The following is a 17,805-nucleotide window of genomic DNA, read 5'->3' on the forward strand; positions in this document are numbered from 1 at the left end:
AATTGGTGCAGAGTAAAGCCGCGCCCCCTCCCTCCTGCGCTGCCTTCCAAGCTTTCCTCCTTTCGTCGTGGGAGATTGAGTCACCAGTTCCTTGCGCCCGGTCGCAAGATACACATTTGGTGCCACAGCTTAATGCCGCCTCCACTCCCTCCCTCCCATCCCCCACGACCTTTGCACGACAGAAGACTTCGCGTTTGCTCTCCGCTGTGCGTCGCTCTTCGTGAAAGCGCGTGTCCATCGCGTGCTTTCACTCGCACATTGCACTCGATCAGAATTCGATGCATCATTACACTTTTTAGACAACTTGAATTTCGGTATTCGATTGTAACGCGAGGATCGACTTCAGGTAGCAAAAATGAGGAAAAAGACTCGCATTACAATTGAGTAAATACGGTACATGCATGAGCAACGAGACACCTAATTTGCCTCCAATTCGTTGATCCTGCAGAAGGACTGAACCCAGTCCATAGGAGCTGACATCAGCAGACACTGATGTTGGAATTCTGTGTTGTACCGAGCCATGCATGAGTTTCAGGCAAGCATTTTCTTCAGGGAGTTGAAGGTCGTGCTTGAGCAGTATCCCATGTCCAGAGCGATACCTTTGTTCTGTTGCAATCTGAGAGGCGCTGTGGCAGCGGAAAAATTTGACAAAAAGTGTCAAACATGGTGGAGCATTCCCAAGAAGCGGCTTACACCTGCCAATTGTGTTGGAGGCTGCATGCTTGTGATAGCAGTTACCTTGCCTGGGTCAGGTGCGATGCCACTGGAGTTGACGATGACGCTGAGGAACTTGACCGATGAGATGCTGAAGTAACACTTCAAGGCGGTAAAGGTAACCACCTGGTTGAGCTTGGTCAGGTTGACACAAGGGCAGTATCCTCCTGTCGCTTTTAGGGCCACTACAAGGCCTGCACACCATAGTGTTAGCTTGTCAACTGAACAGATGACACCTTCCCTCTCCAGTTTGTCCAGATTGGCTTTCAGCACACTCGGAGCAGAATGGGTATGCACCCTGTGACCGTTAGGGAAAAGGGCATGGTTCCAGGCTTAGTGTGGATGTGGTAGTCTTCTGGCATTCTACGTAGTCCTGTGAACAGTGGCATTGCGGCTGGAGGTGGCGGCACGGGCGTCTACTACAGTCAACAAAGTGGGCTATCCCGAGTGCGACTATCAGGGTGTCGCCTAAGAGGGGCATGGTTGTCAACACCACCGACGAGGTGCAGTTTTTGGTTGATAAAACAGCCTCGTCAAGACAGGGTGGAGGGGGATGTACCGAGCTAGTCCAATTTACAGAGGTCTGGACCGATAAGCTGTTCACCAGTGGCTTGGTCAAGCAAGGCAGGATATCGCAAAAACGAACGGTATACAATGAAAACGTCCACGCCTGAGTCTTTCGATCTGAAGAGGGTAACCGTTCACCTGTACCACGACTGGCCGGCCTTGTTGCCTTGTGGCCGGCCTTGCGTTGACTTGACAGAGAGCAGCTGAATGTAACTGAGGCACTTCATCTCGGGACGGTACACTGATGTGAATTGACCCCGTTTTCAGCAAAGGTTGCAGGTCGTTCTTCAAGTAGGACACATGGAGTATGAATGCTGTTTGTTACCACAGTAACTGCACGAACTCTCTGGTTCACTTCGAGGCTGGTCGCGGTGCTGTTGGTTCTCTCTGCTTCTGGAAGCTTCCCGAAACCGTAATGCGGCTATCATTTTGGTTTGGTTCCATGACACGGTGTCCACATTGAGAGAGCCCAGCTGCGAGTTTCCATTCTGCAGTTTTTTTTTGTTTTCACTGTTTTCATGCTGTCTAGGTTGATTAAGCACGTCCTGGAGCGTCAATTTTCGGTTTTAACAAAGCTGGTCCGACAAGCGAGTGGTTGAGTAGGTCCACGACGAACATGTTGTGTATGAGGCGTTCTTCGACTGCTGCTGACAAATATTTGCACTTTTTCACCATGTTCCAGAACGTTGTGTAGAAGGCGTCTACCATTTCCCCAGGCATCTGTGTACATCGATAGAACTGACTAGTTTCGTATACTTCATTGACCGAATGCACGAAGTGGCCCATGAGTGCCTCTTTGATGGCTTCGAAGGAGTGGTAGGCCTCGGTATTCATCATGAGCAAAGCAAAAATGACCCGTGCTTGAGTACCCATTCAGTACAGGAGCGTGCAGACCTTGGTCTCTTTCGAAGTGGCACTCAGGCCCGACGCAAACACATAGTCTTCGACTTGAAGTAGCCATGCTGGCCACTAACTTCGGTCATCGAACGTAAAAGGCGGTGGAGAGGGATGCTGGTGGTTGCCAACTAAGTTGCGGACAGCTCGATCTTCAATATTCTGACAGCATGAAGGGGCGTTGTTTGGAGCATGGTCTCCCTACTTCATTTTCTCTGCGCAATATATATGCATTTGGAGGGTGCCACCATCAAGTCACTGGGGGCATGTCTGTTCTGCCCTATACAGCTTCAGACAAAGTGACGTGAACCAGTGTAAGCTGTAAGTGTAAGTTAAAGTAAAATTTAGTGGCATTACGAGAATTTGGATAAGAGGCTTTATGTACCAAAACACTTGAGTACAGCTTTTTATTGCGAGTAAAAGTCAGCTGTCTATACGGGTTTTACAGCGAAGATTTATATGCCTAGGACAAAACAGTCCATCCATGCCCAGGAGGGCCCTCCACAGGAACTAGTGCACATGTGCAAAAAAGAAAGAAGAGTTGGAGAGGAGTTAAGAGCGAGAGGAGAGGGAATGTCTAGGTCTTTCACCTCGGAGTAACACGTGTTGGTGACGTACATACACCCTCGCAGTGTCGACGTGGAGTGCACACGCGCCAAGTGTGAGGGAGGAAGGGGAGAGTTCCGTCTGGTGCGTAATTGGCTGCGCAGTTGGTGACATCGTTCCTCTCTCGCAGTGGTGCGTGCATACGCTTTTCTTTCTCCGACATTGCAGTGGTACAGCCACATGTCGTGCGGTCTCTCGAGGGGTAGTTCACGTACGAAGAATGGCGCCGCGAACAACGCCGGGAGTCCGCCTGCCGCCGTGCCGCCAACGCCAAACGTGTCCGTGTCTTCATTGCTCGGCCTAAAAGGGCATGTAAAGTGACACATAATTGCATAACACAGTTCAGAAACACTTTAATATATACAGTGATATACGGTGTTAAGGTGATAAACCATAACATAAACACCGTGGCTGCCCCTTTTCAGCTTCGCTGGTCAACCATCTCCACAGGGTGTAAGGGCCGAACATTTTTTTTATTTAGCCTTTCTCCTGGGTACAATGAGAGATTTTGCAGAACACCTCGGATGAGGCAAATGCTGGCCTCGTGGGAGAGCAGACTTGTTAAGACCCAAAAGTCAAAAGTGTATACAATTGAACTGGTGGAAATGAACATTTCTTCTTGAGGTCGTGTGGTACCTTGTGCCATTATTTTCAGGCATTCTCTTTTATTAGCCATTACCACCTCTACTGCCAATGATGATGCCACCTTTCTGAGCTCTTCGTGCAAAAAAAAAAAAAAAAAAGTGTTTGTATGCAAAGGGTCTTTCCAATGTATGCACATTCCATTCTTTTCCACTACCGACATCTCTCATGACAAATGCTCATTTTCTTAAGCTTTGCATGTTCACTTCTTTGCTTACTGCCACAATGGTATATATATTGAGCAGCAAACCTGGCATCCGAATGATAATGTTGAAATTTAGATGAAATCTGTGAAGTGAGGTTGTGTGCATATGAAATTGGAGTTGTAAAGTGACTGTTCCTGACTTCAGCCTGCACATCTACAATGGAATCTCGTTGATACAATGCTGCATAATGCATTTTTCGGAGTAATAAGTTTTTTCTTTTATACCATTTCTTGTTCTTACATACGATTATGGTCGGATAATATCATTTTCAGATGATATGTTTTATTTTCCAGTTCCCATGAAGTTCGTATCAACAAGATTCCACTGTACATACATTCGCCTGTGCAACTGTGCATCCATTTGCAAAAAAAAAAAAGGTGTAAAGGTCAATTGGTCTTTACTTTCTTTGTGAATGGGTGTACATGAATGTCCACAGGTTCAGCCATTTCTTTTGGGGAGTGGTGGAGAAGAAGAGTTTTATATATTATTGTAAATAAGGGAAAATCAGAAGGATTTGATGATTTCGAATGAAATCAAGTCCTCATTTCAATGTCACGCATTATGTTGGGGGTGCAGCAGAACACCATTAACTGGCTTAGTCAGAACCATGCCCTCTTATCAAAGTAAGATATAGTATTGGTAACAGCAGGATGACACTGCATCTACATACAAATTAAAATGTGCATATTGTATTGCACCAAAATACATATGCAGCATGTCGACTTGATATACATGGTCAAGAAGTGTCCTTTCACTTTTTAAAGGTAGACGCAGAGACAGCAGTACTTAATATCAAGCATTGTTGCATATGCCAACATCAATGAATGCCACGCATTTTCTACAACGCTATCTATAGGGTTAAAATTGTTTTGACGTTTCTAGTGCTTCTTTAGTGTAAATGGGGCCAAAGCATTTGCTGTGATGGTTGGACCCTGCAAACACAAAAACATTTTGCAATGTATCACACCTAAGTGATTTAGTAGATGTACCTTATTAAGGTTCTCTAGTACTGTGTCACTTGATGGGGCTTGTGTCATTCAATCTGTAGGACAAATCCTGAAAATTATTATTTATTTATTTATTTATTTATTTATTTATTTATTTTTACCATATCAGATGTATGACAGCAGCACTGGAAAGTTCTTTGATGTCCCACCCCAATACCAACTGGTCGGACGAGAGGTGAGAACGTGTGACAGTTTACACTTTTTAAACTCTGAGAGCTCTGCCATCTTGCACTCTGCTCTTCGTTAAAAAAAAAAATTTGAGAAATTTAAGCATGTTCCTTCAAACCACTGCGAAATTAAGCATTTTAAGATGTGGTTTGTCACAGAGCACCTTGAATGTGACGGGGCACAATATTTCATGAGACAGCACATGACCCTTTTGAGGCATCAGTTACGTAGAAGCAGCAGTTACGTTGGTATCAGCAGCTTTCAAGTTTCTTTCCAAGTCATTCAGAGCAGGGGTATAGATGTCTGAATAAATAATAAAAATAACAACAATAATAATAATTATTATAATCAATCAATCATAAATTATTTATTTGTTTACCGTGCCCAGAGATAACCCTAAGGTTCGAGCGCTGGTGCACGCATATGTAAAAAAAAGAACTACAGTGGAATAGAAGTGAAAAAAAAAAAGCAATGAATAAAAAAGAACAGTTAAATAAATAAGAGTTGTTCATGAAAAGAGTGCACTTGAAGAAGAGTGTACACAATGAATAAAAAGAACAATTATGAAAATAAGAGTGGACATAAAAAGAGTCTACATAAAACAATTATGAAACGGAGAATGTACACAAACCAAAGTGCAAGGTAAATACAAACAAAAAAGGAGGAGAAAAGCAATTGAACAATGTGTAAAACTATGAAACAACAAGACAAGGCTTGGAAAAGAACAATGACAGCAAGTTATGAAAAATATAGAGATCATGAAAATAACCGTTATAAAGTCTCGGTATTCTGGAGACGGTTTAGTGTTGGTGATGACAGGCACGAACATAAAAGATCTATGTTCTCTAGTGATCTTGCACGGAATATGATACATGATACAGCTGAGGAGTTTGGGGCAGGTTAGGATACCATGAAGGAGTTTGAAAAGAAACATAAGGTCAATGCGACTTTGTCGGCAGCAAAGTAAGGCCAGTGACAATAACCAAACAGTGCTAAAAGAAGGTCCAGTGTCCATGTTAGCAAAGCGGTGATGATGTATGGTTAGAAAATTTCTCTGAGCTCGATCTATAATGTCACTGATGGATCTAGAAATGCCCTTCCAGACAACTGACGCATATTCGGTTTTAGGAATACAGGTTGTTGTGTACAACTTGCGGAACGGTGTAGGCGAATTTAATTCCCTCAGTAGTCTGCAAACAGAGCCAAGAGAGTGCATACCCCGCATTTCAACATGTTTACTGTGAGCCGAAAAGTGTAAGGCTGTATCAAAAAGTACACTGAGATCATTGATCTCGCAGACCTTACACAATGGTACAAAATATACAAAATAAGAAAAAGAAATGGTTGCTGTTTTGCGTGTAAATGTAATGACTTTGGTCTTAGCAGCATTCACCATTGCACCATTTAGAAAAAGAAAACAGCTCAGACTACAAAAGGGAGAGTTTTAGCTGAGCAATCCCTTGTTTGGTCGAGCGGAACGCTTTGCTGCGCCACCTGTGGAACAAGGTTGGAGTTATTGTGAAAAGAATATAAATCAAGCGTGCTTTTGTTAGGCTACAAGTATTAAAGAAAAATACGTCTTTGTTTAAATATCTAAAAAATATCTTTAAAAAATATAGGATTTCATATTACCAGTAGTTTTTGTTGCCTGCAGGCGAGCCAGCGCTGCATTTGAAGTTGACGCCTATGACATGCCACTGCTGCTTGTGCTAGTGGTGGTTGCCTTGTTTGTTTCGCAAAAGCGCTGGTTCGCTGTGCGCGCTCAACTGGAGTGGAGAGAGGAAACAAGCGAGCGAGCGGCCCGCTCGATAAACATGCTGGCCGCCCCAGCATACCGAACATGCGCAGCGGCATCTCAGCTTGCCCGCTGGGCCTGCTGGCCCACAAGCCCACTCAGCTATAACTCTTTAATGAGAATATCTAAGCGTGTTCCAATAAATTCCAGGTGTATTAAGATGACCAAGAACAATTACTCTGTGCTTGCTATGGAAAGATATTACGCTTTCAATAGAAGAGATGGCCTCACGAAACAAGACAGGGGGAAATATTCGACAGTACATAGAAATATCCAATGAAGAAATTTTCACAGCGCACTAGGCTGACTTCTAGCCAAAACTGCTCCTGTACACTTTCTGTGTCATTGCGCCGAACACATCTCAGTGAACTGTCAACAACAATCAGTACGCCACCGCCTTTCTGTGTAGATGCACAGAAGCCCCGGTCACTGCAGAAGACATTGTAGTGTGGTGTAAACAGTCTCAATAGGAAATTTCACTGCAGAGCCAAGTTTCGAAAATAACAAAAATAGGAAAAGAATAGAAGATGACATTGCAGAAAAATTTACGCGATTGGGTGCGAAGTCCACCAGCATTTTGATAAATGATGTCTAAATTACATGCCACTTTGATTCTTGGGGGTTATCTTGGTTGCATAAAGTATGTTGTCATGTAGCATCCCACGGAATGACTTAGAACAGGCATCCCATTGGCCGCATTGACGGGCGATTCGGGCATTTAAGGGCTTGATCATTGATGGCTGCATAAAAAGAACAATACAGCTCAAATTTCGTTCTATGTTGCCGGCAGGAGAGGGGAGAGATATTTAAGGTCTTAAAGTGCTTTGTCAGGTTGGAAGAGGTTGTTTCTGGGCTCAACTTAGTAACAAAAATAGCCTTAAGTCGTAGCAGTTGTTAAGCTACCGATAACGTCCAAGTCTTCAGGGCTCCAACCGAGGCAGGACTCTTGTTTTTTGTTTAGTCTTGGGGATTTTTCAGCGGCAGAAGCGAAAGCAGGTGGGAAAATGGCAGCTCGTTGTTCAGTTGTGCGTTGGAGTACATATTGCGTTGAGGCAGAGGTAAAAGAAGTAGAAGTCCTTCCGAAGCTTACAGCATCTTCCCAGGCATGGCAGTTGCATGTTGCTTCAGCTCGTCGCTCAGGCAACGAACCTCTGCTCGAAGGGAGGCAACGACTTGTGTCTATTGCTTCACGCCATGGGAATGGTCCTTGCGAAGGCGTTCATTTTCATCGCACAGTTGGAAAACTTCTTTGCTCAGGAATAACATTCCCTCTAGCATTTCAAAAAGGAAGCGGTGCAGACTGAGCATGTTGCTGCTAATGCTAAGGCCACCCAGTGAGGCACAAGAGAAGAAGGGGACACCGGTTTGGGAACTATAAAGCTGCAGGGAGCACACCACCGGGTCGTCGTCACTAGGCATCACACCCTACTGTGTTAAGTTACATAACTTGCAGCAATAGGTGTGCAATCTGGACTTCGAATTGAATTCGGGGATTTTACATGCCAAAACCACGATTTGATTCCGGGACTCCGGATTAATTTTGCCCACCAGGGGATCTTTAACATGTCCCCAATGCATGGGACACGGGCGTTTTTGCATTTTTGACCCCCAACGAAATGCGGCTGTGGCGGCTGGGATTTCACCCTGCAACCTCTTGCTTAGCAGCGCAACACCATAGCTGCTAAGCCACCGCAGCGGGTCACGATCCGGACTTCAAAAGCTCTAATTTGTTGTCTACACGCTTCGCATGTACTCGTTTTTCACAACTTTCACAACAAAAGAACTGCTGTTTTCCTATAAAAGGGCACGAACAAAGCAAGCATGCGTCCTTACAGGATGCCACGCTGCGGGATTATATAATAATAATAATAATAATAATAATAATAATAATAATGTCAGGATGGTCTAGTAATGAGCGTAGTCTAATTAAAAAAAATTTAAAAAAATTAATTATGGAGTTTTACGTGTCAAAACTACCACCTGATGATCAGGCACGCCGATGTGGGGGACTTAGAATTAATTTGCACCACCTGGGGTTCTTTAACGTGCACCTATGTCTGAGTACATGGGTGTTTTCTGCATTTCGCTCCCATCGAAATGCGGCCGCCTTCCTATCGATGTTTTAATATTTACATTTTAATTATTTAGCGTTTTAAAAATGAAAACATTTCTTCCATGCCGTATGTAACATTTTAAATTTGCTTCATGTGGAAGGTCACTTCTTCCCCTCCTTGGTTGCCGTGACTATGAAACAAAAAAGAAGGTAAGAAGGGCTTGAGCTTTGATGTGCATTCCTGTTTTTTTTTTTGGAGAGCATGTGCTTTGTAACCTTCTTTGGCTTAGCTTCTGCACAGTATGCATAAACGCACAGTGGTAAAAGTCGCAGGAATTTTCATGGATCTCGGATTTTTTTTTTTTGCCCACACACAATATGGAATGTACCATATAAAATCTGTTCAACATTGATGGCAGAGCTGGTGATTTTTGCTTAACCTTCATCTTATCTGCATACCTCTTGGGTCTTGTGGCCAAAAACTTTTTCCCCCCCAGAAGATTAGTGAAAAGATGCCAAGGCCCAGGCTGAGGACCCTTGATGCCTTCGCTGGCTGCGGTGGTACGTTTGAATTGAGCTCACTTTTGTGACAACTTGGCTTGACTAACCATGTGTGTGTTCATCTGAGCATGAGGTGATGGGTGATGAGTGTAGTGTGGTAAGAGTAAGAGATTTGTATGCTATTTAAATGAACTACATAATGAAAACGGTTATGCGTACAGTCCAATAACTTCATGCGTTTCACATAGGTCACTCTGAATTATATATGTGTTATTTATCTGGCCTTTAACGATTTCACATCATTTCTATGAGGACAGAAAAAACATATAGAATAATTGGAACAAAAAAAATTTTTTTTATTGGGTATGTATATATATGTGTTTACTTTTTTTTGAAGTTTTAAATGTGGCCCAGTGGGCATAATTAGTCTTATGCACAGATTCAGGCTAGTTTTAGCTTGTACCTAATTAAAAAAAAATAGCCCCTCCCCTGTCGAGGAGATAGGGTAAGCAAAGCATGTCGTGTGTTTCTTCGGTGTTCCTCCGAACGAATTGCACTGACGAGTACCACGTTGTGCTCGAACCACAATCAGTCACACGCTCTGCAGCTGGCTCCGAAGTTCCGGTTGAGAAACTCTCGTTGAAACCTGGCCGTCGCACCAGGGAAGTTGGCGCTAGCGTTGCCGAGGCGTGCACCACCGTTGTCGGGTTCCTGGAGGGGAAGACGACGCTGACGTTTGGCCTAAACATCGTGCTGCCGCAACTTGGGGTCTGTGGCTCTTCACTGACGTTTGGCCTCAACATAGTGCTCCCTCAAATCAGGGTTCGCAGCTCTTCACGGATGATTCGCCTGGGCTTCAAAGCCCTCACGCTAGAATCGGCACGTTGATGATGAGCCCTTTCCTGACCATGTTCATTCTGGATGGATTTCCATGAAATTTCTTCAAAATGAAATCTGGCCGTTACGTAAGACAATAATTGGCTCATACCGCCTCAAGCAATGACTCACACCCCGTAAACGCGGCCTCCCCATTACGATGACAGAAGAGAAGTGAAATTCTACGCTGGAATGATTAGTGGCAACGCAGCCAGCTGTGGAAGCAGACAACGATGACGAACATGGGAGCAGTGGCACAAGCATGTGACGAGCACATGCCTTGTGCCTGGGCAGCTTTGAGAGCAACTGGTTTTTTTAGTGATTCATTGCCGGCACAGGCTAGCCTATACAAGCTTCACTTGAAAAATGGTGTTTAAGGCACCTTAATCATGCAGCAACACATGTACTCTGCATAGAACAGTATTTATTAAACCATGGTCTGTAGATTTATGCAGTTCCTTGAGACATTTCAAGGGGGTCCATGACACTGCTTCACAGGTGCACCATACATGAGCATGGTCTATTGAAAGAGCAACACATCTGGTGAGATATTTGTGACAACATATTCTTGTGAGGTTGCACTTCCTACAAGAATTTATATTGGAATAAAGACAGGAAGGAAGAGCATGTTAACTGGACTGGCTTTGGCTGTCTTCATTAAAACCTGACATGAGCACCATCACCATTCTTATTGACCATTTACCGTGAGTGGCATACGAAGCACCTAAAACATAACCCTTGCACTGTGAAACGCGACATGATTTTTGTTGCTATGGTTCTAGCATGTTCTTAATCTTTGGCCTGCTCACAGGTTTTCGTGGATACATTGGGGTTCAAGTGCGTTTATATATACATATACAGTAAAAGCTCGATGATACGATCATGGCTAATACGAATTTCCGGATGATACGAATTTTTCTGTGGTCCCGGCCGAGCCCCATTACTTTGCAACGTGCTAGAGAATGGTTGTTACAAATCGATTTTCGGCCTGCGTCGGTTGATACGAATAAACTCCGCCCCACTGACGGCCGCGAAAGAGAACAGCGCGCAGTCACGCGCTTTTTCCCGTTATCTTTTGGTGCGGAGTGGCGGACGCGGCGCCGGACAGCGCGGACTTCGCGACTGGGCGCGAAGAGTTTGAAGCGGTGGCGCTTTTGTACTTTTCCTCCTTTTCGGCGGCCGCCCATCGGACGGAGTGGCTGCTGTGCTTCGGGCCGCGTTCTTTGTGTTTGCGCCATTTTACCTAGTCGCAGCGAGCTATGTCTACCGAGATAGGATTGTCTACCGAGATAGAAGGACATTAGAGACTTTTTCTTCAAGAAATAAATGCTTTTTACGTACATGTGCCTGAGTGAGTTCACCTCTGACTCTTTAATTTAGCTACCGTCGAATCTCGTTAATTCGAACACGCTTATTTCGAACATACCGCGCACCGACAATGCTCTTAGCAGCGCGCCAAGTCACGCGGCGGCGCCTCCGACCGGCGTTGCTCCGACACTGCCGTAGAGCAAAAGCTCAGGAGAGACCCCTCAATGCCGCGCGCGAAGGAATGTGGAAAAAAAAAAAAAGAACCCGTGGCGGAAATTTCACCCTCGCTCAAATTGCAAGGTCGCCATTTCTGCATCGCGCCGGAACAAGCGTGGACGTGCCGACTAGTGTGTTCTAGACAACCGTATTCTAGCACACACTAGTGTCGACGTCTCAACCACGCGGATAAAATGGCAGTGAACCCTTCTCCTCTATGCTTCCTCTATTTTCTAGTCGCATATTGACCTTGCGCGCTGCGGCAGCAGCGCAGAGGGAAGCAGCGGCGGAGGCGCAGTCGGGCCAACGAAACTGCCCACGCCCGCAAACTCTCGCTTCCCGATAACGGCAGAAAACGAAACCGCCCCCCTCCCTCACCTTCGACGGTCTCCGCGCGCACCCGTGTGCCGGCGCCACCCGCTCCCTGAAGCTTCGTTTTCTGCCGTTATCGGGAAGCAACCGTTAGCCGGCGTGGGCAGTTTCGTGGCCCGCGCTTGCTATGCGCTTGCGTGCCGCGATATTTCACGACTCGCACCGTTCGTGCATCGTGCTATGGTGCACGAATACTTCAAAAATACGTCCTTTTATTTCGAACAAATTTTCGGGCCCCTTCGAGTTCGAATTATCGAGATTCGACTGTAGTTTTAATTGTGTTTCGATGATACGAATTTCGGCTAATACGAATATTTTTCGTGACCCCGTGAGATTCGTATCATCGAGCTTTCACTGTATATATCTTTAGTTGAAGAAATAGCATGCATATGCATATTAAACAGTATGGATGGAGCCACAGCTGTTTATTTATTGTATTTAAAACTGCAATGGTTATATTGCCTATACTTTACATGCCATTTGTAGTATGTAATGAAGGAAAAAAGTGGTGTCTTATGGCGGAAATCGCAGTGCTCATGTCGTGTTTTGTTGAAGTTGTCCTAAGTCCTACATAGAGTATTAGCCCCAGCACTTGTTCCTGTTTTCAATTTCATGTAACTACCCCCAGGGAATAGTTGGATGCACCAGTCTTGCTTGTGGGGGAATTTCAAGACTAGAAGGAGGGAACAAAAGTAATATTCCTCGAAATGCGAATCATGATTTTTTAATACAGTCTATTTGACGCAAATGCTTTGCCAGATATTTTTTGTTGCCCTTTTGATAGATAAAACTTGTGAATGGAGGGTCTGTAGAAGTTCTTGCGAACCTCTTTCAACTGTCCCGGGAATTCCCCTTACGCTATGGGAAGGGGGCAAGGTTCCATAGACTGCAGTTCCCCGCCCAGCTTGGTAAATGTTGCTCTATAGCAAGTTTATCTTTGGACAAGGAACACAAGGATTCCGTGGCAGTGTTTGAAAGCCAGCAGTGTTCTCGAGGACCAGACAAGATTGGGAAAACATGAATGGTGCAAAAGGTGGGAAACATTGCAATCTTCCTGTTAAAGTCACACATTTGGTAACTGTGCAAGGACTACATCATCTCTGTACAGCTTGCTACATTTGTTGCAGGTGGGCCTGTCTCCCTCACTGTCAACTCTCTCCCTCACTCTCGACAAGGAGTTGGTCTAAATAGTAATAGTGTACATAAAAAATTTGGCAATCTTGCCCGAAGGTGAAGTATTGAAAGCAATAGCAAGATTTCGCATTATGCTGAAGGCATTTCAGAAAGTTGGCGTGATGAGGAGCACCACCAACGGCATTGCATTTTTTGCATGTTGATGCTGCATGAGATGATGCCGAAGGAAAACAAACCATCAGAGTTCTTCAGCGCTCAAAGAAAGGATTAGATAGATTTACCTTGTCTGTTCCATTGGTCTATGCACCACAGTGTGGTTTACACAGAACGATCATGCCCTGGCTGCAGCATAGCTGATTGAATGCAGCGCAACCGTGCATAGGCTTGGCTTAATCGGTTTTGAAGCCAAATGCACTGTGCCTCTTTGCAGACCGTCTAACCCTCTACAGGTTGAAAGGCCTCGCCTACATGTTGATACTGTCACTGCACGAAAATGCCAACAGCGACAGCACAAGTGTGCCTCAAGCATCCGTATAATAATTGTCGCAATAAAGGACCAGCTAAATTAAGGAGTAAGTTGGAGATAGTTGGGCAGAAGGGAGGTAGGATACAGGCAACGACGAGTAGTGAATGATCATGGACTCCATATGCATCCTGCTCCTTTATGTGAGCTGAACTACTAACTTTTCATGAACCTCACTGCACTCACTGTAATGCATGGAACAGACAGAGAAAATGCTGTCTGAAATAGGCAGCTAATTGCATTAGTACTGTTGAGGTGAGTTTGATGTGAAAAGTTATGCACATTTTAATGACTGAGGCAGTACGAATCAATCATCAAGGTAACACACTTTCCAAGCAGCATTATTTCGTTAAAAAAATATATGTATATATACAGGTTTTGTATAAAAAGTATCCAGAACAATTTTTTCCTGATGTGACTGTACGTCGCAGTGCGCTCGCACCGCCTTTGTGGCAGTGGTGGGGGATGTGACATGGACGTGCAAAGACGTGCCAAGCGCCATTCGCCTGCGAACATTCGTTCAAGCTAGATCATGTCTTTAGTGGACCCCTGTCGAGTGACTGGGTGCAAGCGCAAAATGCAGCAAACATGTGAACAGCAGTACGCCATCAAATTTTGTGTTGGACTGGAAAAATCAGGTACGGAGACGTTGGGAATCATTCGCCAAGTGTTCAAGGATGAAAGCATGTCACAAACTGCAGTTTTTAAGTGGCACAAGCTCTTCAAAGATAGCTGAGACGTGGCCAAGAGAGTGTGGTGGACGAGCCCCGTGCTGGACGGCCGTCGACCTCAAGAACCGACGACAATGTGCAATGTGTGTGTGAAGTGCCGAATTCAGACTGTCGTTTAAGTGTGCCAATGGTAGCAGATGAAATTGGCATTGATAAGATGACATTGCACAGCATTATCACTGAAAATTTGGCGAAGCAAAAGATCTGAGCTAAATTCGTCCCAAAGGTCCTGACGGACGAGCAAAAGCAGAGGCGAGTGTCTGCTTGCGAAGACCTCCATCATCGTCACGCTATTGTCTTCATACACTTGTCATCACCACGTTGTCCTCATGCCGTAGCAATGCCATCATTGTCATTGCTCTTTCTATATTCATTGTTGTACTGCCTTCGTGATGCTTTTGTAGTCGTTTTATCATTGTCATTTAGCTTCGTCATCTGATTATTGTCATACAGTCATCGTCACGCCATTGTTTTCATATACTCATCGGCGTCACATTGTCCCTTACGCCATTTTAGTGTTGTCGTCATACAGTCATTGTCATATCACCTTTATGAGGCTGTCGTAGTCTTTCCAGTGTCACCATTCCAGCTTAGTCATCAGATTCTCCCCATACGGAAGAGATGCCCTGGCTAGTGCACTACTTATACGTGACTTTTACTCAGAATACGCATTTCCATTGTCATGCCATCGTTATTATACACTCGTTGTCATTCTTTTGTCCTCGTGCTGTCATTATTATAACATCACATCTGTGCAGAATCGTCATCAAGTTGTCAACGTGCCTTCGTCGTCATACCACCTTTGTCGTTCCATTTACGTCATTCCTTCTTCGACATTTCACCATCATTGTTGCAAGTCCAAGGCAGCACTCGTCGCTTACAAAACATGAGAGATATGGTGGGGAAGACACGTTTCTCAACCAAAGCAAATCCCCGACCACCACACCTGTGCTGAATAGGCAAAGAGCTTTCTTTTTTTCTTTTCTTTTTTCGTTCATGATTGTGTGGCGTCACCTGGTGGTGGAATCTGAACTACTTGCAAGATGGCTGTCGGGGTACCCCCACCTTAACGTGAACAACCAGCGTCAAATGAGCTCTGCTGGAATTCTTATTGTACAGGTTTTTCCTGTGGCCTGGAGGCGGTGGGTGCGATCAAATCATGCTGGGCTGTGGAGAACAGCGAGGTGGCATCAAGGGCTTTCCAGCGTAATTTTCCTGAGTCAACGGTCTTCACCCAAGACTTCAACTCTTTTCTCAGCGATGTGCTAAAGGTATTTAACTCATTTGGCAGCATTGAAAGGATGCTCTAGATACAAGATACACAAGTGAGTTGTAGTTGGTACAAACTAAGCATCAGGTGCCCATCTTACTGGTCCATTTGTGCCTTAGAAGAGTATTGTTGTTTGAATTGATATGATTTATTGGAAAATACCTCAGGCTTTCAAAATGTAGAGAAAGCTCACTTCTTGTCTGTAAAACTGATTGCAGCTCTAAACATAAGATAGGCTGTGCAATATGTAAAAAAACACTAGAAAAACCTTCAGTGCGTTTTGAAAATCTTTATTAAGCATTTGGTGCAGCTGTGAAAATTCTCGCATTTGGTGACCATATGTGAGTAATAGTAATAAGACATCAGTTCTACATGCAGTTAATTTAGTGCTTTATTCCTCTTTAAGGAGTTTGAGGACTGCCTGTTTTAGAACAGTACAGCTGCTTTTATTCATTAAAGCTTCATTGAGGCATAGTTGGCACCTAGATGGCTTGCCTGTACTGCACTGAAGCTGTAGTTACACAGAACATGCAAAGTAGTGACAAACTCGGAGATATACAGTGACAATCCTCAGTTCAGTGAGATCTGTGATATAATTGGCCTCTTTTTATTTCATGATCATAGTTACGTGGAACACTGCATATGTTTCCTGTGATCTAGTGAAGTAGTTTCATTCCACAGTTTCAACCTAAGTAAGTCTGCACACAGTACATGCATGTACACAAGTGAACAAAAAGATATGGTCCACTAGCTTGCTGAAAAAAAAAAAAAAAACTGTATTTGTAATTCAAACACATAAACTAAAATTGACAAGTGCACTGGAAAGTTCATAGTGGCAAGTTTGGACTGCAGACCTTAATTTCAAGTTACATTTATAGGCAAAGAATAAAATTAGCTTTATCGTGAAATTCCTGGTTCAGATATATTTATGCAGGGAGTGGTTGTAGCCTTTGTGACAAGTAAAAGAAAAGCATCACCTGACATTGAATTTGTCTTTTGCAAGCATCCTTTCATGCGAAAATGCTTGCGAGTCGTGCAAAACACTGATCATTGAGCAGAATATGGAACTCACTGTCATCTGCTGTGCCAAATGGAAAGCAACTTAGGCATGCCCTTTTTGTGCTTACAATCTCATGGATGTGCTCTGAAGCATGCCAGTGGCTGAGTGTGGCTGAAATTTGCCGAGTCAGTGCTTGATTGATCCTTAAGACATGAAGAAGGTATTATTATAAGACTGTGAGTCAAAGCATCAGCAGAGCAGTGTTTGTTTCTGTTTCCTGAGTAGAAAATACATGTTCTGGTGGTTCAAAAATGCAACTTTATTGCCTAACCCTGGTGCAGTCTTCTATGAAAATAAAACACCCTGGGGGTGTTGAATTCGTAATGCAGATGCATAAACTGAAAGTGTCAAGTGCACTGGTATGTTCACAATGCCAAGTTTGGACTGCAGTCCGGCAGTGCGAATGTATCCTTAGAGTGAGGCTTCACGGCGCCGCAGTGCACGCTGCAGTAAAGCCACACTGTAAGGCAAAATTCGCCTATAAGGCGGGGGGTGACTTCGAGGCTGAAAATTCTGGGACAAAACCTCGCCTTATATTCGAATAAATACGGTACATCTGCACTGTCCTGCTCGTGGAGGAATCTTAACACTAGATGAAAGGAACAATAGTCAGAACAAAGAAAAGCCAAAGGGGTGCAAGTCGCTCTAGGGAAAAAGTTGTGTGAGCTATGCGATAAGGCGAAATAGTCTTTTTTTTTTTTTGTAGTAGATTGGTACTATTCTTATGCAGGGAAAGAGGACCAATGCAAATGGGCAACAACTGCCACAGAAGGGAGATGTGCAACTGCTCTGCGGAGGGCCTCCATGTCAGGGCTTCAGTCAGCTCAACCGTTTCCGGCATACAGAGAGGTCTTTACTCAAGGTATGTCAAGCTTCATTTAGTAAAACATGGGATGACACGATTAGTGCAGGTTCACTTTAATCGGATTTGTCAGTTGTAAAATTCAGTGTCGAACTGAACCTGACCTGAAAATTGTACCTGAATAGGAATTTCGGTTGGAACTGAAACATAACATATATTCTTGAACTGTCTCTGAGCTCGAACTGAAAATAAAAGAAAAATAAATAAAAATTTTAAGCATATGCGGCAACATGGGTTGGGAACAAATTCATCGTACTCTGAAATAACTTTACAGTAAAAGCTCGTTAATTCGACCCTCGT

At 44.2% G+C, this 17,805-nt stretch overlaps 1 pseudogene; it reads left to right on the plus strand.

The window, feature by feature from the left end:
- Positions 1 to 17,805, plus strand: part of LOC119440419 (DNA (cytosine-5)-methyltransferase PliMCI-like) — a 232,638-nt pseudogene that overhangs the window by 177,060 nt on the left and 37,773 nt on the right.

Source organism: Dermacentor silvarum, chromosome 2 (genome assembly GCF_013339745.2).
Source record: "Dermacentor silvarum isolate Dsil-2018 chromosome 2, BIME_Dsil_1.4, whole genome shotgun sequence".
In the NCBI taxonomy this organism is placed as follows: Eukaryota; Metazoa; Arthropoda; class Arachnida; order Ixodida; family Ixodidae; genus Dermacentor; species Dermacentor silvarum.